Below are 22,942 nucleotides of genomic sequence, written 5' to 3'. Positions count from 1 at the left end.
CAATTCGCGTCTTCAATAACCATTCAAACTATATTCAGAAGGATTTCATTATATTGTACTAATAATGTTATTGCAAAATAACATCGGGCTGAGGCAACAATATCTAGGGCATGCCTATACCTGAATGCAATATAAGATGTTCTTCAACATGTTTTACAAAAGTTTGAATGGAGAAAGGGATAAGTACTTTCCTCTGAGAACCATAAAAATGATAGAAGTAGGATTGAAAGCAAATGATTTAAAAATTGGAAAAAGAGGAGGATGGTTAGGCTAGGGTCCATTAACAATAACAGAAAACCAAGTAGTTGAATTTATAAACAACAGCCCTGGCTGCACACTTCAGCATTACATTTCCATTTTCAACTACATGTGTATACAATGAAACAATTTTTATTTCACTGAGTCTGTTAAGATGAGATCCAATTTGTACAATTAATAATTCATGTTGACTTAAATAATCAAAAGATTCATTTATTCAGTGAACACTCATTAAGCACCTACACTGTACAACATATGGTACTAAATCCTAGAAGAGATGAAAAGTTTAAGACACGTTCCCTTGTCCTCACAGTTACATTTTAGAGGGAAAATAAGTCACAAACATAGATACTTTATAATGCATGTTATATAATAACACATTATTAATACGTAAGCACATTAGAGATTTCTAAAACAAAATGTTATTTATGAGAAATCCAAGATGGACAGTAATTTCTTACAGAAGGGATGAGGGAAAGCTTCAAAGAAAAAGTGGCATTTGAGTTGGAATTCTAAAGAATGGGTTTCAATTCCATAGGCAAAGAGAGGCAAGAAAGGCAGTTTAAGAATAGAGAACAATGGAAAAGGCATCAATGTAAGAATGTACAGGCTAAAGAAAAATCAATCCAATTTAACTGGAGCAAAGAGTATGCTAATTCAGACTACTCACTGGAAGGACAAAAACTGAAGCTTAAATACTTTGGCCACATAAGAGAAGACAGGACTCACTAGAAATGACCCTGATGTTGGGAAATACTGAAGGCAAAAGGAGCAGGCAACCACAGAAGACGAGATGGATAGCTAGTGTCATGGAAGCAAAGAACATGAGCTTGAACAGGCTTCAGAAATAGCAAAGGATGGAAGGGCCTGGTGTGCTATAGTCTATGGGGTCACAAAGAGTCAGACACTACTGAATGAACAACAACAAGAGTGCGTGAAACAGAATCACATAAAAGGCTGGAAAAGTGGACTGATAACATAATGCAGAAGGCACTGAATACAAAGGGCAAAGGGATTCCAATATAATTATTACCCAATTCAAAGCCCCTGAAAGGTTTTTGAGAGAAGGAACAACATGATCAAATCTATGCATAAGGAAGATTAGTCTTGAAGCATACAAAAGAACAGATTGGAGGTGATCAGAGGCAGGAAGATTTGTTAGAAGGTTTTGACCATAGTCTAGTCTAATGTTAATAAGTACCTAATTCTAAGGTAGTTTCAGTAGGAACAGAGAGAGAGAGGAATGAATTTTGATAGATGCTATGGACATAGAATTGGCTGGTCTTCTTAACTGAAAAGCCATATTTAGTACCTCTACTTCTTCACATCATGCTCATTCCTCTGCCCATCTCAACTTCCTGGAGTTCAAAATCATGGTTCTACTCTTCTGTCTCATCCTGGAACTTCCTTCAGCACCTGGCTCCTCCTTGCCCTGGAACATGCTATCACTTCTGCAGGCTGCTCACCACAGAATATCCCTCCACCCTCTTTCTCCTATTGATGAGTTCCTCCTGAAACCTCCATTTTTGTGAAGGAATATAGGCTGGCCTTCTTTTCTTCCCTTTCCTGTCTTGTTCCTGACTTTCTAGACTTCAAAATAATCGGCTAGCAGAAGAACACTACACACAGTTACAGCCACATTGTATGATGACTAACTTTGATAGACTCAGCTCTTCTCAGAAATACAAGGATCTAAGACAACTCCAAAAGGCTCATGATAGAATTATGCCATCCACATCCAAAGAAAGAATTATGGAGTCTGAATGCAGATGCAAGCATACTATTTGTTCTCTCTCTTTTTTGTTTTGTTTAGTTTCTTCTTTCTCGTGGTTCATTCCATTGGTTATAATTCTTCTTTACAACAGGACTAATGTGAAAATGTTTAATATGAATGTACATGGAGAGCCTGTAACAGACTGAACACCAAGAGGGAGGAAGAGAAAATTTAAAACTCAAAAGCTTGTGGAACTGAATGTTATAAACTAAATAAATTTTTTTTAAAAATAACATGCTTCCTCCATTTCTGCTCCCTTTTTTGTTGACTGACCAACATAAGCAATTCTCATAGTATTTCATAAAGATCTAGATATTTCTAAAAATGAAACTATAAGGGACCCATTTTGCCATGACCAAATTTGATATATTTATTCTTATTTCATCTGAATGAGTATAGTTAACAGACTTATTTTGTGATGTACACTAAAATAAGCCTTTGTAACCTAATAATCTTATTATGTTGACTACTGGTGAATGATGAATTTTTTAGTTTATCAAAATGATAAATTTTGCTTCAGTTGATAAAATATATCTGTTTAACACAGAATGGCAAAGAATTGGACATCGAGGATCCAACCTCTAAGAAGACAGTCATCAGTTGGGGAATAGCTGAATGAGCTGTGGTATATGATTGTGATAGAATACTATCATGCCATAAGAAATGATAAGTGGGATAATTTCAAAAAAACCTAGGAAGATTTATGTGAACTCGTGAAAAGTGAAGTGAAGTGAAAAAAACCGGAACATCTACACAGTAACAGCAATAATGTAAGGATGACCAACTGTGAAAAACTTAGCTATTCTGATCAAGACAATGATCTAAGACAATTCCAAAGGTCCCATGATGAAAAATGTTATCTACCTCGAGAGAATTAATGGACTCTGAACGCAGAATGAAGCATTCTTTTTTCTTTGTTTTAGTTTGTGTTTTCTTTTGCAACATGGCTAATATGAAAATATATTTTGCATGACCTCACATGTATAATCAAAGTCAAATTTCTTGCCTTCTCAAGGAGGGGGAAGGGGCAAGAAGGAAGGAGAGAATTTGCAACTCAAAATTTTAAAAACTGTTAAAATTTTTTTCACATAACTATTAAAACTGTAAAACATTTTTATCATAAAATATTGGTCTATATATTTTTAACAGTACAATGTGTGGGTATAGAAACCACAAGTTTTATAAACCAAATCATAAAATCTTCAATATTCCACTACAATCACATACCAAATTGTCTACACAATTTCCCAATATTTGGGACATAGCAGTAGTTACCTTTTTTTTTTCCTGATACAAATAACGTTACTATTAAGATTTTTGTAGAGCTAGGTCATTTTTCCTTCAAATAATAACTTTTGGGTAGGATTCTATTAGAGAGCAGTATATCAAAGAATACAGCGGAATTATGATTTTAATTATAATTGATATATGTGTAATGAATATACTAATAGATTTGATTCTCAGGGCTGCCTTTTCTAGCTTGAGTCAGACTTACAACACATCTTAAAATGATCGATCAAACTTTGACAAAGACCACAGTCACTGACATCCTTGTGGCTGTGTACCTGAAGTGAAGCGAATCAAAGGCTGTAGAACGTGTTCCAGTCACAAAACTCTAGTCCTGTGAGCCACCAAGTAATGATCCCCAAAGACTTAAACAATGCCGTTCCCACAGAACTTCAGAACACCTATACCTTGGTAAGTGTGGGATCTGTGGGGAGGTGGTGGGAAACCACTCTGGCCCTGGAAATGGTTGTTTGTAATCCAACTTCCCCCCTCCCTTCCTACTTGTGTATGTATAAAATCTGTCTTCACTTCAGCAAGGTGGAATTCTGATCAAGAGAATTCCTGATTTGCAAATCAGTTCCTCAAAATGAAACTAATTAAATAGCTACCTGATTACTGGCACTTTGTCTCTGGCCCACTGTCTCACCATTCTCAGGTAAGAGACTGGCTCAGTGAAAATCCTGTTACCAATACCAACAGTTTTACATCTCTTTCAGATACTTTTACAAAAAGTCTAAATAATAACCAAATAATAAATAATAACATAATACATGATATGTATTAACAACTAAATAATTCATTTTTTTCTCTTCAAGACCAGCCTTAACCCCAAAGCACTCTGGTCCCAGACCAAGCCCTACTCAGTCACTGTTTGGGCACTGATTGGCCAGAATGAATGTAAATAACAATTGTTTCCATTTTCACCAGAAACCCTGAGGGTCTTCTCCTCCCAGACCCCTTTTTTTTTTAAGAGGCCATTCTTTGCCTCATTTTTATTAAGACTTAATTACTTCGGGGCAGCTAGGTGGCTCAGTGAATTACAGCACTGGCCCTAGAGTCAGGAGGACCTGAGTTCAAATCCAACCTCAGACATCTGACACACTCAACTAGCTGTATGACCTTGGGCCAGTCACTTAACCCCAATTGCCCTGCCTTCCCCGCTTCTAAAAAAAAAAAAAAGACAATCACTGAATGGGCACTGCCTCAGTTAAACTGAGAACTGTCAAAGACCTTGGCTTGAAAAGGCCAAGGTCCCCCACTGCATCCTGGGCCATAGTGGAACCCAGATGCTCCAGATGAGAAAGTGAGGCTGGTGACTTTGCACAGCCCTCCCTCACTTAAATCCAATTCACTTGCACATCATGGCATCACTTCCCTGATGTCACAGTCCTCTTCGAGAAGGAAGGACAAACAGCAACCTGTCGCAAGGCTAATTTTTTCTGCTAATTAAGACTTGAACTCTTGACATTCCTTTCTCATCACCTAAGACAGAAATAGTCTGCACCACTCAGGCTTAACAGGTTTCCTCCCTGCCATGTAAGTCTTTAATACTCATATCTCACCACCATTTAAATGTCAAAGCAAGGCAACTCCACCTAAGTGAAATAATACTGTATCTTTGTCAAATATCCTTCCCATGCTATTGAGTAAACTTCCTTTTGTTAAGTTATATAATGTTTCATTTCATTCTGATCCAAAGCCAACTGAGTGCACAGGGAAGCAACAATGTAATAGGCAGCATAGGCTGCAGGAGAATAAAGCCCATCATAGATCTTTGCTGATCTCTTCCACACTCCTTCTAGGACAGCACCCAGAGTCAATCCTATAACTGCTCTCAGCCCAAGGATAAGGGCTTGGAAGAGGAACTCTGGCCTAACAATGAAATGGACTCTTCAAACATCTTTGTCATCATGTCCAACTACTGGAGTCGGATATACTACTTCCCAGTGGTCATGAGTGATGAATCCACCACCCTAGGAATATAGAAAGGCCTCTCCAGTCCAGTGGCTTCTTGGATCCAACCTCTAAGAAGACTCAGCTGATAAGGGCAGGCTGCTTATATACACTCCCAGTCATCCTTGTCAATCTTTTCTTTTCTCAGTGCAGAGTTGATGAACTGGAGGTCTCTGATCACTGGGAGGAACCAGGGAGACTCAAGGTTACCTCCACTGGTAATTCTTCTTTCCAAGACTGCTTAAACAAAATCTTCCAAGGAAAGATTTGGACCAGATGGTGGAATTATTTGAAGAAGCCTTGCTTTCTAAGCATTGGGGGAAGCTCTGTGATCCATAATGGGGATTGATGACTGTGCCAAAATCATCACGCGTATTGTGGTCCTGATGTTACTGGTCTTGCTCTTTTACTTTGTCACTATTTACAATGGGAGATCCATTGCAAACCACTCTCTGCCTACAACATGGATTATTAAGATCTGGGAACGCTTCTGAAGGGGAAAGGTAAAATCTGGAATTTCTGATCTTGGTTCACTAAGTTCCTTCAGGGACTGTTCTTTCTTTTGGGGGGGGGGGTGTTTTTATCTCCTCCAATTTCAGACCAAGGCTCTCTAGTACTTGTGATTTATGGCTCTAAGGTTATGTGAGGAACTCAGACCTTTAGGATATTTTAAAGGATAAGATGGTGCAGGAATAACATCTACCATTAACAAAAAGATGGTTGGTCCTTTTAGACTCATTTTTCCCCTAAAAAGTTTAAGCAAACATCCTTAATAGCTAATTGGCCAAGGTGATTAAGGCTTGAACTTTTTTGTAGTTTCCTGGTGAAGTGCCTAAAGCATATAAGCTCAATACACAAATAATGAGTGGGTGCCCATGAGGCTTGACTACTATGTGGGTCATCACACCCTTGTTGGCATATTATCCAAGCAAAGAAACGAATGGACCTGTGCCAAATAAGCCAACATTATATTCTGCACTGTATATCCTTTATATGCTATTGCTCAGTAAACTTCCTTTTATTAAAAGACATATGGTTAACAAATGTCTAACTTCATCCTAATGCTGAACCTAACCTAACAGACTAGCCTGAACTAGTCTTGGTCCAGAATAGAAGCAAAAAAAAATTCCTGTCACTTTATTTAAGCTAATATATGTGTATTTTTATACCACAGTAAGTGGAATTTATAGTTTGATGTATAATTATTTTTAAAATTGTTTTGTATAATGACAGCTTGCCTTTAGGGATAGCTACTAAATTTGGAAAGACATTTTTAAAAGAGTTTATTATATCCCCATGGAAGAAGAGTGTCCTCTTCTAATTAATAACCAATTTATAATCAAACACTTATTTCAAATGAAAATTTGGCAAGTTCTTTAAAAGAAGAGAAATTACTAATCAGCTTTTTCTTCTGTGGAACTAAATTGAAAATAAGTAAAAGCTAAATTTTGAAACAAAGGTTTTTGCAGAATGGGAAAGAGCATCAACCTAATGGGCCAGTCTAAATTCTTTCCAATAGGGCAGTGTTAGTCTAAATTTGAATCAGAAAAGAAGCATTTTTCTTTTTAAAAAATTATTAAAAATATATTGATCACTTCATCTCCAGAGAAAGTCAATAATAAATCAGATGATACGATACAGCCAATGAATGCTCCCTCTCTTTTCTCATACCTTAAAGTTACACATTTAAGTCAGATTCTAAAGACTGGACTCCTGGAAACTTAATTATTTGGTAAAATGAATTATGGCACAGGAAAATGAATGTTTTGTTTTTCAATTCATTTTACATATACAAAAGTCCTACTTTGATGCCTCATCAAGTGTGGAGGGCTCTATTCCAGAGGAGTGAAGGTTTAATAAACTACCAAAATGAGAAGGCTCTAAGGCTGGGTCCAGCAACAGACTATAATCTGCTTCCTGAGGACCAGCCTAAGTACAGGAAGGCTTATCAAAGAATGTTAGACACTACATCAGTGATTCCCAACATTTTTTATTCTTTGAATTCCTCTCATCCACAACAACAAAAATGTGTGGAATCCCCAGTGTAATTTAATATACTACTTGTAATATTCAATAATTATTTGTTGAAGGCACTGTTAAAGAATTTTAGCAGGAACCTCTTGGACTATAACCAAAAACCACTTTAAATGGGAACCAACGTACTAGGTGAGAAATTTTGTAGTCCTGTGTGCTGCTCCACCCATTCTGCTGTGATGGTAGTAGCAAAGTGGCAGAAAAGAAGATAGATGGTACTAAGAATCACACAATTCTTAAACTGCCTACTTAAGACTACCTAGCAATTTAACTTTTGGGAAGATTTTTGTCCAAAGGCCTACAAGTTGATACACATTAGTGGAAATGGGCAACATCCATATAGATATACCTAACATAAATATAAATGAAACCAGAGAACAAAGAAGTTGCATTTAAATAAAAAGATAGCTCACAGGTTGTTCTTTGAAGAGGCAAATAAAAGAGTAGGCACAAGGATTCTGCCAAAAAGAATCACTCCATGAGATACTTAGTCATCTCATCTTGCAATGTTCTTGACAGCATAAACAATCAGAAAATAATTACAGTTGATGAGCCAACATGTTGCAAAAGATAAAGAACTATAGAAATTCTACTCACTTCCTCCTTACCACTTATTACAAAAATGCCCGTTCTCCTCAATCCTTATCAAAATTTTTACTTAACCCTATCCAATCCCTCAAGCTATCATCTTATATCTTTCTCTCTTTCATTACCAAGCTCCTAAAAGAGTTGTCTAACTTCACTGCCTCCAACTGCTTACCATCCATTACCTTACAATTGGGCTTCCACCCCCACAACTAGACTAAAACAGTTCTCTCCAAGGTTACCAATGATCTCCAGTCCGAAATCCCATACTTTCCTCCAATCTAATCTTCCTTGATTTTGTCGGTCAAACCCTCCCTCTCTCGAAGACTCTCAGCAAGGCTTCCATGGCACTACTCTCCCCTGATTCTTGTCTTACCTATTTGAGCAATCCTTTGTGGTTTCATCATCTACCTCCAACACTTAAGTGTGGATATCTCCCAAGATGATCTCATGGGTTCAAACATCTCTAAACAGAAGACTCTCAAATCCACAAGATCTAGCTCTAATCTCTCTTCTGAACTCTAGTCACACACCTCCAAATGCCTGCTGGACACCTCCATCTGGATGCTACTGGTATCTCAAACTCAACATGTCCAAAAAAGAAGTTAACATCTTTTACTCTAAACCCAGCTCTATTTCAGACATCCTAAATTTCTTCTATCAAGGTCATTATCATCTTCTCAAGACACCTAGATTTTCATCATCCCATAGCCATCTTCAACTCTATGCTCTCCCTAACCCTCACATCGAATCAGTAAACAATTTTTTGTAAATTCTACCTCCACAGTATCTCTTTTCTCCATTGTCATAGTCATTTTCCTAATTCAGGCACATTATTTTTCAGTTGTATCCAACTCTTAGTAACTCCATTTGGTGTTTTCTTGGCAAAGATACTGGATGGTTTGCCATTTCCTTCAAGTCCAGCTCATTTTACAACTAAGGCAAAGAGGGTTAAAGTGACTTGCCCAGGGTCATACATCTAGTAAGGGTCTGAGGTCAGGTCTGAAGATCAGGAAGATGGTGGCTCCAGGCCCAGGACTGCATCCACAGCTGCACCACCTAAAGCCTAGACTATTATAATAGGCCCCTTTGGTCACATGACTAGAAGTCTCTCTTCTCTCCAATTTATCTTTGATACAGCCCCCTTTCAATAAGTCCTACTCTGGTGCCTCAATGTGAAACAGAGGTGATCCTAGGTTCTTGGAAGGCTACGTTGGTAGAGTATAAACTCTGGCAGGTCCTAAAATATATGCCTGGTAATGGAAGATATGGACTGGTTCTGTGATTTTTCTATATAGGAAACCCTGGCAAGGAAACTCTACCAATGCATTTGCACCTTCTCTGCAACTTGAGTTTTACAAAGTCACCTAGAAAACTGCAAGTTTGAATGATTGGACCAGGGTCACAGAACCTTACCCACAACTCAGCAGCAGAACTTGACCTGGGTTAGCTCAAAGGTTGGCTCACTCTTCACTATGCCTCTCTAGACTATATGTCCCTGTTGCCTGGGGATCAGGTCAACTAAATTCAAAAGATATTCATAAGCACCTTAGCAAATGCATGATCAAAAGTGAGACCACAGCAACTCTCAAAGATAAGTTCTAGAAGGGCTTACAAGCTTCACCAATGAAAGAAGAACCCATATGGACTAAATTACAGATGGATGCAAGAAGTACTGAAGAAGACACAGGTCTGACCATGCCCATACCAAATTAACAGTTTTCAATGGCTCCCTATGGCTTCTAGGATAAAATAGTCCATCAGTCAGTCAATGAGCATTTTTATTAAGGGCCTTTTATGTGTCAAGCACTCTTCATGAGCTGGAGATACAAAAAAAAGATAAAAGACAGTCACTGTCCTCAAGGAGCTCACAATCTAAAGAGGGAGACAAAATGCAAATAACTATTTACAAACAAGCCATAGACACGATAAATCAACAGAAGACACTAGAATTAAGAAGGACTGGGAAAGACTTCCAGTAGAAAATAGAGTTCTAGCTGGGACTTGTAAGAAGCCAGGAAGGTTGATGAGGAGGATGGGAGGAGGCATGAAGGGCTTTCCAAGCCAGAGAATTCTATAGTTGAGCCTACAGGGGAGATTTACTGGAGTTTACTAAGTTGGTGAGAGCATAAAGAGTGTGACATGGTCAGACCTGTTCTTTAGTATGACCACTTTGACAGCTGAGTGAAGATGAATTGGAATAAGAATATTTTGTGAAAGTCAGACCAACCAGCAGGCTATTGCAATAGTCCAAGTATAAAATGACAATAGACCACAATAGGTCTCTGCCCAAGCTCCACTTAATGGCTGTATTTTGGGCCCTCCTGGCTTACAGTGAATGTCAATGGTAACTTTCTCCTTGGAACAGCAACCCTGAGGGTCTTCCCCTCCCAGTCTAATTTTTTTTTCTAATTAAAGGGGCCATCACTTGACTCACTTCTAAAAGAGTCCTATTCACTGAATAGGTATTACCTCACTTTAAGTGAGGACACAGAAAGGCCTAAGCCTAAAAGGGCCAGGGTCTCCAATTGCATCCTGGGCCATCTCCAGTCATCCTGATGATGGTCACTGGATCCAGATGGCTCTGGAGGAAAAAGTGAGGCTGGTGACCTTGCACAGTCCTCCCTCACTCAAATCATAGTCAACTGCAAATCATGTCATCATTTCCCTGATGCCGTGGTCCTCTTCAAAAACAAAGGACAAACACAACAAATGGCCCATACCAGGCTGGTGGCAGTGTCAAAGGAAAGAAGGGCACATATGCAAGAGATGTTACCAGGTTAAAATTCACAGGCCTTGGCAACAGATTTGATACAGGGAGAGAATATGAGTGAAGAATTTGGAAGAACACTTAGGTTACCCGACTGGAGAACTAAAAGAACAGTATTGCTGTTAATAGTAATAGGGAAATAACCAGTATCAAAAATGAAAGGGATGAATTCACAACCAATGAAATTAAAGCAATTATTAGGAGTTATTTTTGCCTAATTATTGGCCAATAAATCTGATAATCTAAGCAAAATGGATGAAAATTTACAAAAATATAAAGTGCCCAGATTATCAAAAGAGGAAAAAGAATACTTAAATAACTTCATCTTAGAAAAAGAAATTGAACAAGCCATCAATGAGTTCCCTAAGAAAAAATCCCCAGAGCCAAATGGACTCACAAGTAAATTCTACCAAACATTTAAAGAACAATTAATTCCAGTATTATATAAACTATTTGGAAAAAAAACTAAATGAGGAGTATTACTCAAATTCCTTTTATGATAAAAATATTATGCTGATACCTAAACCAGGCAAAAAAGAAAAGTATGGATCAATTTCTCTAATGAATATTGAGGCAAAAATTTTAAATATTAGCAAGGAGATTATAGCAAAATATCACAAGAATCATATAATATGACCAGGTAGGATTTATACCAGGAATGCAGGACTACTTCCATATTAGGAAAACTGTTAGCATAATTAATCATATCAATAACAAAATGAACAGAAATCATATAATTACCTAAATAGATGCAGAAAGCCTTTGATAAAACACAACATCCATTCCTATTAAAAACACTAGAGTACATAGAAATAAATGGAGCTTTCCTTAAAATGATAAGTAGTATCTACCTAAAACCATCAGCAAACATTATCTGTAATGATAATAACCTAGAAGCCTTCCCAATAAGATCAGGGTTCATGAAGCGAGAATGCCCATTACCACCACCAATATTCAATACTGTACTATAGGAGAAAAAAAATTACTCTTTACAAATGATATGATGATAAACTTAGAGGATCCTAGAGAATCAACTAAAAAACTACCTGAAATAATTAACCACTTTAGCAAAGTTGAAGGATACAAAATAAACCCACACAAATCATCTTATAGTAGCTATAGCATATCTTAGTATAACATCTATGGTATATCTTACACTCTCTCTCTCTCTCTCTCTCTCTCTCTCTATATATATATATATATTCATACGTTATAAACGGTATATTCTATATGTTATAGACTGTATATTCTATACGTTATAGAGGGTATATAATATACGTTATAGCGTATATATTCTATAAGTTATAGAGTGTATATTCTATATGTTATGGAGTGTATATTCTATACGTTATAGAGTGTATATTCCATACGTTATAGAATAACAAAATCCAGGAGCAAGAGATTATAAGAGAAATTCCATTTAAAATAACTGTAGACAAAAATGCTCGGGAGTCTACTTGCCAAGACAAACCCAAGAACTATAAGAACAAAATTGCAAAATACTTTTCACACAAATAAAGTCAGACCTAAACAATTGGAAAAATATTAATTGCTCATGAGTGGACTGAGCCAATATAAATAAAAATTTTACCAAAATTAATCTACTTATTCAGTGCCATACCAATCACACTACCAGAAAATTATTTTACAGAGCTAGAAAAAAATAATAACAAAATTCATCTGGAAAAACAAAAGGTCCTGAGAATTAATGAAAAGAAATGCAAAGGAAGGTGGCCTAGCTGTACCAGATCTAAAAATCTATTATAAAGCATTAATCATCAAAACTATTTGGTACTGGCTGAGAAAAAGGGTAGTGGATCAGTAGAACAAGTTAGGTACATAAGACACACTAGTCAATGACTACAATAATCTACTGTTTTATAAACTCAAAGACTCCAACTTCTGGGATAAGAACTCACTATCTGACAGAAACTGCTGGTAAAACTGGAAAATAGTATGGCAGAAACTAGGCATAAATCGATTTTACACTCTATACCAAGATAAGGTCAAAATGGGTACACAATTTGGACATAAAGGGTGATACTATAAGCAAATTAGGAGAGCAAGGAATAGTTTACCTGTCAGATCTATGGAAAACGGAAAAATTTATGACCAAACAAGAGATAGACAACATTATGAAATGCAAAATGGGTAATTTTTGATTACATTAAATTAAGAAGTTTTTGCACAAACAAAACCAATGCAACCAATTAGAAGAGAAACAGATAACATGACAAAACAGGAAAATGATAAATGCTGGAGAGGATGTGGGAAAATTGAAACATTGTTACATTGTTAGTGGAGTTGTGGACTGATCCAGCCACTCTGGAGAGCAATTTGGAACCACGCCCAAGGGGCTATAAAAATGTAAATATCCTTTGACCCAGCAATAGGGCTGTATCCCAAAGAAATCAGACAAGTGGGAAAGGGACCAGTATGTACAAAAATATTTATAGCAGCTCTTTTTGTGGTGGCAAAGAATTGGAAATCAAGGGGATGCCCATCAATTGGGGAACGGCTGAACAAGCTGTGGTATATGAAGGTACTGGAATACTATCGTGCTATAAGAAATGAGGAGCAGATGGACTTCATTATAACCTGGAAACTTACATGAACTAATGCTCAGTGAGGGGAGCAGAACCAGGAGATCAACATACACGATTACAGACACACAGTATCTGTAATAACTTGGATAGACTTGGCTCCTCTCGTCAACGCAAGGTTCAAAGACTCATGATGGAAAAAAGCTATGCACATCCAGAGAAAGAATTATGGAGTCTAAATGCAGATTGAGGGAAACTATTTGCTCTTTTTTTTTTTCTTTCTTTTCTGGTTTCATTTCTTCTTTCTCATGATTCATTCCATTGATTATAATTCTTCTTTACAACTGGACTATTATGCAAATAAGTTCAATGTGAAGGTATATGTAGAACCTACATTGGATTACATGCCATCTTGAGGGGGAGTGGAGAGGAGAGGGAGGGAGAGAAAATTTGGAACCCAAAAACTTGTGGGACTGAGTGTTGTAAACTAAAACTAAAAAATAAATTTATCTAAAAAAAAAAAAAAAGAAAGAAAAGCAGAAAGCTGGGAAAAAATTTTTACAGCCAATCTCTCTGATAAAGACCTGATTTCTAAAATATATAAAGAACTAAATCAAATTTATCAGAATACAAGTTATTCCCCAACTGATAAACAGTCAAAGAATATGAACAGGCAGTTTTCAGATGAACAAATTAAAGCTATCTATAGTCATATGAAAAAAATGCTCTAAATCACTATTGATTAGAGAAATGCAAATTGACACAACTCTTAGGTACCACATCTCTCCTGTCATATTGGCTAACATGACAAAACAGGAAAATTATAATAAAGGGTGGAGATGAGGGAAAACTGGAACACTAATGCATTGTTGCTGGTGCTGTGAACTGATCCAACTAGTCTGGAGAGCAATTTAGAACTATGCCCAAAGGGCTATAAAAATGTGCCTACCCTTTGATCCAGCAACACCACTACTAGGTCTGTGTCCCAAAGAGATCATACAAGGGGGAAAAGGACCCATATGTACAAAAATATTTATAGCAGCCCTTTTTGTGGTGGCAAAGAATTGGAAGGAGATGCCCATCAATTGGGAATGGCTAAACAAACCATGGTATATGGATGTAATGGAATACTATTGTGCTATAAGAAATGAGGAGCAGATGGACTTTCTAAGAACCTGGAGAGTCTTATATGATCTGATGATGAGTGAAGGGAGCAGAACCAGGAGAACATTGTACACAATCACAGACGCATTGCTTCTGCGATGACTAACTTTGATAGACCTGGCTCTTCTCAACAATGCAAGGTTCTAAGACAGTACCAAAACACTCATGATGAAAAAGGCTATCCACATCCAGATAAAGAATTATGGAATCTGAATGCAGACCGAAGCAAACTATTTGATCTCTTTTTTTATTTTATTTTTGGTTTTGTTACATTTTCTCATGGTTCATTTCATCGGTTACAATTCTTCTTTACAATTTGATCATTGGAAAAGATGTTTAATGTGAAGGTATATGTAGAACCTATATTGGATTACATGCTGTCTTGGGGGAGACAGGGGAGAAAATTTGGAACTCAAAAACTTGTGGAACTGAGTGTTGCAAACTCAAAATAATTAATTAATAAAAAAGAAGAAATCTCTTATTCATGGGTCTGAGGAGCATAAGTATATTTTGATAGTATTATATTTTTATTTTTAATTTATGGAATAAAACAAGCATTTCTATAACATTTTATAATTTAAAAAGAAGACTGCACGTGAATCTGTAAATCAATTACATACAATATGCTAAAGTCAAAATGGGTTCATGATTTAGGAGTAAAAGCTGATACTCTAAGTAATTTGGGAAAGCAAGGAATAGTTTACTTATCAGATTTGTGGAAAAGTAAAGAATTCATGACCCAACAAGAGATAGAGAGCATTACAAAATGCAAAATGGATAATTTTGATTATGTCAAATTGAAATGTTTTTGTACAAAAAAAGCCAATGCAACAAGAATTAGGAGGGAAGCAGAAAATTGGGAGAAAATCTTTACAACTAGTATCTCTGATAAAGGCCTCATTTCTAAAATATACAGGGAGCTGAGCCAAATATATAGGAATACAAGCCATTCCCCAATTGAGAAATGGTCAAAGGATATGAACAGGCAGTTTTCAGATGAAGAAATTAAAGCTATCTACAGGCATATGAAAAAATGCTCTGGATCACTACTGATTAGAGAAATGCAAATCAAAACAACTCTTAGATACCACATCTCTCCTGTCAGATTGGCTAAAATAACAAAACAGGAAAATGATAAATGCTGGAAAGGATGTGGGGAAATTGGAACATTGTTGCATTGCTGGTGGAGTTGTGAGCTGATCCAGCCATTTGGGAGAGCAGTTTGGAACTATGCCCAAAGGGCTATAGAAATGTTCATACCCTTTGACCCAGCAATACCACTTCTAGGGTTGTATCCCAAAGAAATCACACAAGCGGGAAAAGGACCCATATGTACAAAAATATTTATAGCAGCTCTTTTTGTGGTAGCCAAGTATTGGAAATCAAAGGGATGCCCATCAATTGGGGAATGGCTGAACAAGCTGTGGTATATTAAGGTGATGGAATACTATTGTGCCATAAGAAATGGGGATGATGCAGACTTCATAACAACCTGGAAAAACCTACACGACATAATGCGGAGTGAGCAGAGCAGAGCCAGGAGAACGTTGTGCACAGCCACAGATATATGGATTCCGTGAGGACCAACCCTGACATACTGCACTCTTCTCAGCAACCTAAGGGGCAAGGACAACTCCAGGGGACTCACGATGGAGAATGCTATCTTCATCCAGAGAAAGAACTGTGAAATTTGAATACAGATCGAGGCGCACTACATGATCGCCTTTTTTTTTGCTTCTCTTTTGTTTTTTTGGGTTGGTTTTTTTTTTTTTGGTTCTGTTTCTTCTTTCTCATGATTCATTCCATTGGTCAAAATTCTTCTCCACCACTTGACTAGTGCATAAATTAATTCAATGCGAAGTTATACATGACAGTTATATGAGATTCCATGCCGTCTTGGGGAGGGAGGGGAGAAAATCTGGAACTCAAAACTATGTAGAACTGTGTGTGGTAAACTAAAAATAAATAAAGAAATTTTTAAAAAAGTATATTTTGATAGTATTATATTTTTATTTTTAATTTATGGAATAAAACAAGCATTTCTATAACATTTTATAATTTAAAAAGAAGACTGCACGTGAATCTGTAAATCAATTACATACAATATGCTATTCCTTTTAAATATATAATAAAATTATCACATAAAAACTGTTTTTACATGTAATTGGGGAAAAAATAATTATTTAAAAAAAATAAACTGCACATTGCCTTTGTCCTACTCATACCACTACTAGGTCTACACTCCAAAGAGATCACAGAAAAAGGAAAAGGACCCATTTGTACAATAATATGATTGTTGTCATTCAGTTGTTTCAATGGCATTCAACTCTCTGTGACCCTATTTGAGGTTTTCTTGGCAAAGATACTAGAACGGTTTGCCATTTCCTCCTCTAGCTCATTTTACAAATGAGGAACTGAGGCAAACAGGGTTAAGTGACTTGCCCAGGGTCACACCAGTACCTATCTGAAGTCACATTTGAACTCAGGAAGATAAGTCTTTCTGACTCCAGGCCCAGTACTGTGTCACCTAGCTTCCCCAAATATGTGGTAGCAAAGAACTAGAAATTAAAGAGATGCCCTTCAACTGGGTAATGGCTAAAAAAGTTATGATATACAAATGCAAAGGAATACTAGAAAAACCTGGGAAGACTCATATGAAGTGAGGCAAAGTGAAGGAAGTGAAAAGAATGATTAGAACAGTTTGTACAAATTGTGAAAAATAATCAACGCTGAAATATTAAGTAATTCTGATCAATGCATAAGCTCTTCATAACCTGGACAATTTCTACCTTTCCAATCTTCTTATCTTCTACTCTCTTCCATAATCTATAATCTAGGCATATTGGTGTACTTTCTGTTCCTTGCATTAGACACTCCCTCTCCCATCTCCATGCCTATTTGTTTGCTGTTTCCCATGCCTAGAATATCTTCCTTCCCAACCTCTGACTCTTAGAATACCCAGCTTCCTTTAAAAGTCTGCTTTTTTTAAAGTATCGCTTTCCCTAGGAGACCTTTCCTGGTTCTACAGTTAAGAAACTAATTCTGGCAGCTGAGTGGAAGATAGAATGGAGTGGGGGGAAACAGGAGACAGAGAGGTCAATTAGAAGACTATTGCAACAATCTAAGCAAGAGATGAGAAGGTGCTGAACTAAGATAATGGTGGTCTGAGTGGAGATAAGGGGACACAGGTGAGATGTAGAAAAAGAAACTTCAAGAGTTGACAACTGACTAGATAGACAAGTGAGGGTGAGTGAGAAGAGTCAAGGTATATCAGAGATATATGCTAAACAAAGAACTATGCTTTTTTTAAACACTCCTAATCTGTACCATTATTTTAAGTTATATTTTTCATCACACTAGGAAACTGTGGCAAATAGATCTCCATATATAGGAAAAAGGTACTAATGCATAGCTAGGGATAAGAAATCTTATATAGCAAGCTTAGTGCATCTTCCTGAAAAATAAATTAGGATAAAAGAAGATAACACTCAAGATTCTTTAGTCGAACCATCTTTCCCAAGCAAAACAAAACTAAAATTTCTTTTGAATGGAAATCTCTATTTCCGTATAAGATATTCTTAAGCTTATAAGATATGAGGTGATATTACAAAATTGAGTTGGGCTATTTTTAGAAATGACACACCCCATATAACCAGATATTTTTAGATTATCACATCCACTTATGACATATCCAGTCTTTAAAATAGGTATCTTTTAGTCAGCTGTTTTTAAAGACAAGTACCGCCTTGATGTATTATTTATCAAACCACTTGTCAAAAATCAAAATGTAGCAAAAAGACTGAAAAAACAGCATGCTGAGAAGGAGAATAAAGAGCTCAAAGATCTAAAGTACATGGTGTTTAGAGAAATGGAACCTAAGTACTGTCAACTTCCAACTAACCTGACCACAAACAGGCCATTCATTCATGGTACCAAACCAAGTGGGGAATGACACCCAGGGATTCTGGTGTGAAGAATATCTTCATAATGTCTGACAGAGTTATTTACCACATACCTATCACTATGGAGCATGGGACTCCAGGATTATTCATTCCAGAAAACTGTGGGGGTGAGAGGTGGGGAAGTAAGGGGGGGGCAGGGAGCAGAGCTAACATGGCAGCTGGAAAGCAGGGATTTCCATGACCTCTCCCCAAGTCCCCCCAAAAACCTATAAAAAATGGCTCTGAACAAATTCTACAGCTACAGAACCCACGAAATAGCAAAGGGAAGCAACGTTCCAGCCCAGGACAGCCTGGAAGGTCGCCGGGTAAGGTCTATCACATGCATCTGGGAGCAGAGAGGAACAGAGCCCAGCGTGGGCTGGGCCCGGACCAACCAGACCTGGAGCCGGGCAGAACAGGCCCTAGCACCCTGAATCAGTGAGCTGTGGCAGTTACCAGACTTCTCAACCCACAAACACCAAAGACAACGGTTAGTGGGAAAAGCTGCTGGGACAGAGTGAAAGGATTTCTCGGTTCAGCCACTGGAGGGGGGGGGGGGTGAGTGGAGGTGGTGCAGCTCTGAGGACAGAACTACAGCTGCAGTTGCTTCCAGCCCCAGGCCCACCTGGTGGGAGGAATTAAGTGGCAGATCAGAGAAGGAGTGCAGAGCCTGCTCAAATCTGAGTCTCAATCCTGGTTGGCTGTTCTTGGGGGTGGAGGCACACTGGTGTGGCAGAGTTTGCTGTGTAGAAATAGCTCTCAAAACAACAGTGCATCCCCTCAAGCTTTGAACAAAGTACTCTGTACTCTACAAGCAGTCATACCCCCACAAAAACTCAAGGGTCAAGTAGTTGGCTGGGAACATGGCTAGGCAGCGAAAATGGACTCAGATTCAGACTCAGACTTTGGAATCTTTCTTTGGTGACAAAGAAGGCCAAAACATACAGCCAGAAGAAGTCAAAGTCAAAGAGCCTACATCAAAAGCCTCCAAGAAAAACATGAACTGGTCTCAGGCCATGGAAGAGCTCAAAAAGGATTTGGAAAAGCAAGTTAGAGAAGTAGAGGAAAAATTGGGAAGAGAAATGAGAAGGATGCAAGAAAACCATGAAAAACAAGTCAATGACTTGCTAAAGGAGACCCAAAAAAATACTGAAGAAAATAATACCTTAAAAAATATACTAACTCAAATGGCAAAAGAGCTCCAAAAAGCCAATGAGGAGAAGAATGCCTTGAAAGGCAGTATTAGCCAAATGGAAAAGGAGAGTCCAAAAGACCACTGAAGAAAATACTACCTTAAAAATTAGATTGGAACGAGTGAAAGCTAATGACTTTATGAGATATCAGGATATTATAAAACAGAACCAAAGGAATGAAAAAGTAGAAGACAATGTGAAATATCTCACTGGAAAAACCACTGAGCTGGAAAATAGACCCAGGAAAGATAATTTAAAAATTATTGGAGTACCTGAAAGCCATGATCAAAAAAAGAGCTTGGATTATCATCTTTCACAAAATTATCAAGGAGAACTGCCCTGATATTCTAGAGCCAAAGGGTAAAATAAAAATTGAAAGAAGCCGGGAAAAGGACCCATACATACAAGGATATTTATAGCGGCTCTTTTTGTGGTAGCCAAGAATTGGAAATCAAAGGGATGCCCATCAATTGGGGAATGGCTGAACAAGCTGTGGTATATGAAGGTAATGGAATACTATTGTGCCATAAGAAATGGGGATGATATGGACTTCGTAACAACCTGGAAAAACCTACACGACATAATGCTGAGTGAGCGGAGCAGAGTCAGGAGAACATTGTACACAACCATAGATATGTGGATTCCGTGAGGACCAATCCTGAGGTACTTCGCTCTTCTCAGCAACGTAAGGTGCAAGGACAACTCCAGGGGACTCACGATGGAGAATGCTATCTTCATCCAGAGAAAGAACTGTGAAGTTTGAATACAGATTGAGGCGAACTACATGCTCACCTTTTTTGCTTCTCTTTTGTTTTTGTGTTTTGTTTTTTTTTGGTTCTGTCTCTTCTTTCTCATGATTCATTCCATTGGTCATAATTCTTCTCCACAACTTGACTAGTGTATAAACTAATTCAATGCGAAGTTATACATGGTAGTTATATGAGATTCTAGGCCATCTTGGGGAGGGAGGGGGGAGGAAGGGGAGAAAATCTGGAACTCAAAATTATGTAGAACCATGTGTGGTAAACTAAAAATAAATAAATAAATTTTTAAAAATGAATAATATGCATATAAGTAGAAAAAAAAAAAGAAATTGAAAGAATCCACTGATCACCTTCTCAAAAAGATCCCAAAAAGAAAACTTCTAGGAATATTGTCACCAAATTCCAGAGCTCCCAGATCAAGGATAAAATAATGCAAGCAGCCAGAAAGAAACAATTTGAGTATTGTGGAAACACAATAAGAATAACACAAGATCTAGCAGCTTCTACATTAAGGGATCAAAGGACTTGCAATATGATATTCCAGAGGTCAATGGAGCTAGGATTAAAACCAAGAATCACCTACCCAGCAAAACTTAAGTGTCATGCTCCAAGGCAAAATATTGACTTTCAATAAAATAGAGGACTTTCAAGCTTTCTCAGTGAAAAGACCAGAGCTGAATAGAAAATCTGACTTTCAAACACAAGAATCAAGGGAAGCATGAAAAGACCTATGATTTCAGAGATGTGGGGAAGTCTGGATACAGAAACTATCTGCATGGAGTACTTTGTATCTTACCATCTCATTGAGTTGCCTAAGGTGCCTTAGAGGTTAAAAATTTGCCAAAAGTCACAGGACTATCAGTGTCAGAGGAATGACTTGAATATGAAGATTGCTTCCCTTCTATGATACCATCCTACTAGCTGAAAATGTAATAAGAGAAAAGCTAATACAGAGACTAGGTTCAAGGAGAAAGAAAACAGGAAAAGGCTAATAAAGAATGTCCATAAAAGAAAAAAAGTTTATAGGGGAAAACAGCCTTCAGACAAAACTAGGTATCTAACTATAATCACACAAGGTGCAAATACTCTATTCTTAACTCAGCCAAAATCTACTCAAATAGGCGACAGAACATCCAGACTGCATACTTTGCTGAGTTCACTAAATGTTTTTATATCGTGTGCATGCGCACACACACACACCTTAAGTCACTACTTGAGGGTATGTGAAGGGGGTACTTTAAAGAGTAGGGAGAAAAGAGCTGTGAAATTTATAACCTCAGTTTTTGTTTTGTCTTGATTGTTTGGCTTCATTAATTCCTTGAGGGCAAAGACTATTTCTTTTTGTTCTTTGTATCCCCAGTGCCAACCATAGTTCCTGGTAGGCATATAGTAGGCACTTAATAAATGCATGTTGATAGAACTGACTGAAATTATGAGCACGAAAGCACATTCCCAATTTAGATAAGCAGAGACAGGCAGACAGGCACACTGCTGTTTGTCATCAGTGGCACAGACCACTGGACTGCTTTATCCTCATTGGGTTGGGGTGGAAGGGAAGTATCTCTGTGCCAAAGAACCCCACAGTTTTCCATTCGTGAAAACTCTCATGCTGTCTATTATGAGGTAAAGGGCAGTAGAATTTTGATTCCCAATTATATTCATGAGTAAGTTGAAAAAAAAAAAGGAAATAAGTCTCTTCAGCAGAAAGGGAAAATGTTCCCTATTACAGATTTCGAAGAGGCCACTACTGACACTTGCACTAAAACTTTGATTTCATTTTTTATAGTACTAAAGCTGGTTACCAATAAGCCCACCATTCCATTTATTATTTTGGGTACCATTTCCCAGAGTTGTAGGAAGTAAAGAGCTCTGCCTATGTTTCTAGGGAGTCAAGAGCACTCTTTTACCAACATGAATCAATCAATCAACAAGCATTAAGTCTCAAGGACTAGGGATACAAAAAACCAAAGAACTTATATTCTAATGGGGAAAAGAACATGTACATATACAGTTATATATGCAAGACACATATAAAACAGATACAAGTTAAACATAGAGTGGAAGACACTAGAAGTTAGGGTAAACAGGAAAATCCTCCTACCAAAAGTGTTGCTTGAGCAAAGCCTCCCGAAAGAAGGCAGAGATGTTAAGAGGCAAGTACAAACAGAAAGCATTGCAGTTATAGAGGATAACCAGTGCAAAGGCAAAAAGAGAGATGAATATCCCCTTTGTGAACAACAATAAGTAGACCAGTAGACAGAATATGTATGTACATAGGAATGATGTGTAAATAAACTGGAAAGACAGGAAAGGGCCAGGTTCTTGAGAACTTTAAATGTCAAACGGGAGACTTTCTATTTGATCATAGAGGTAAGAGAGAGCCACTAGTTTCGTGAGTGGGGGGAGGTAAGTATACTGCATTTTCTGCATGGAAGATGAACTGAAGGGAAGAGAACAATGAGGCAGGGACACCATTTAAAAGATTACTGCCATAGTACAACTAAGAGGCAATATGGTCCTGAAATATCATGATCACGTGAGAAGTAAAGAGGAACATATATGACACATGTGAAGATTGCCAAGATTCGACAAATAACTGGATATGTTAGATGAATGAGAAATCAGAATGACAAAGTTGTGAACCTGTATAGATGATGGTGCTCTCAATAATAATGG

At 37.5% G+C, this 22,942-nt stretch overlaps 1 protein-coding gene across 2 annotated transcripts in view; it reads right to left on the bottom strand.

Annotated features, from left to right (window-relative positions):
• The window catches only part of ITCH (itchy E3 ubiquitin protein ligase), a 159,933-nt gene that overhangs the window by 110,636 nt on the left and 26,355 nt on the right, over window positions 1-22,942 (bottom strand). The window lies entirely within an intron of this gene.

The sequence above is a fragment of the Trichosurus vulpecula genome, chromosome 3 (assembly GCF_011100635.1).
Source record: "Trichosurus vulpecula isolate mTriVul1 chromosome 3, mTriVul1.pri, whole genome shotgun sequence".
In the NCBI taxonomy this organism is placed as follows: Eukaryota; Metazoa; Chordata; class Mammalia; order Diprotodontia; family Phalangeridae; genus Trichosurus; species Trichosurus vulpecula.
The sequence above is the reverse complement of the archived record's forward strand: the minus strand, read 5'-3'. Positions and strand labels throughout refer to the sequence as shown.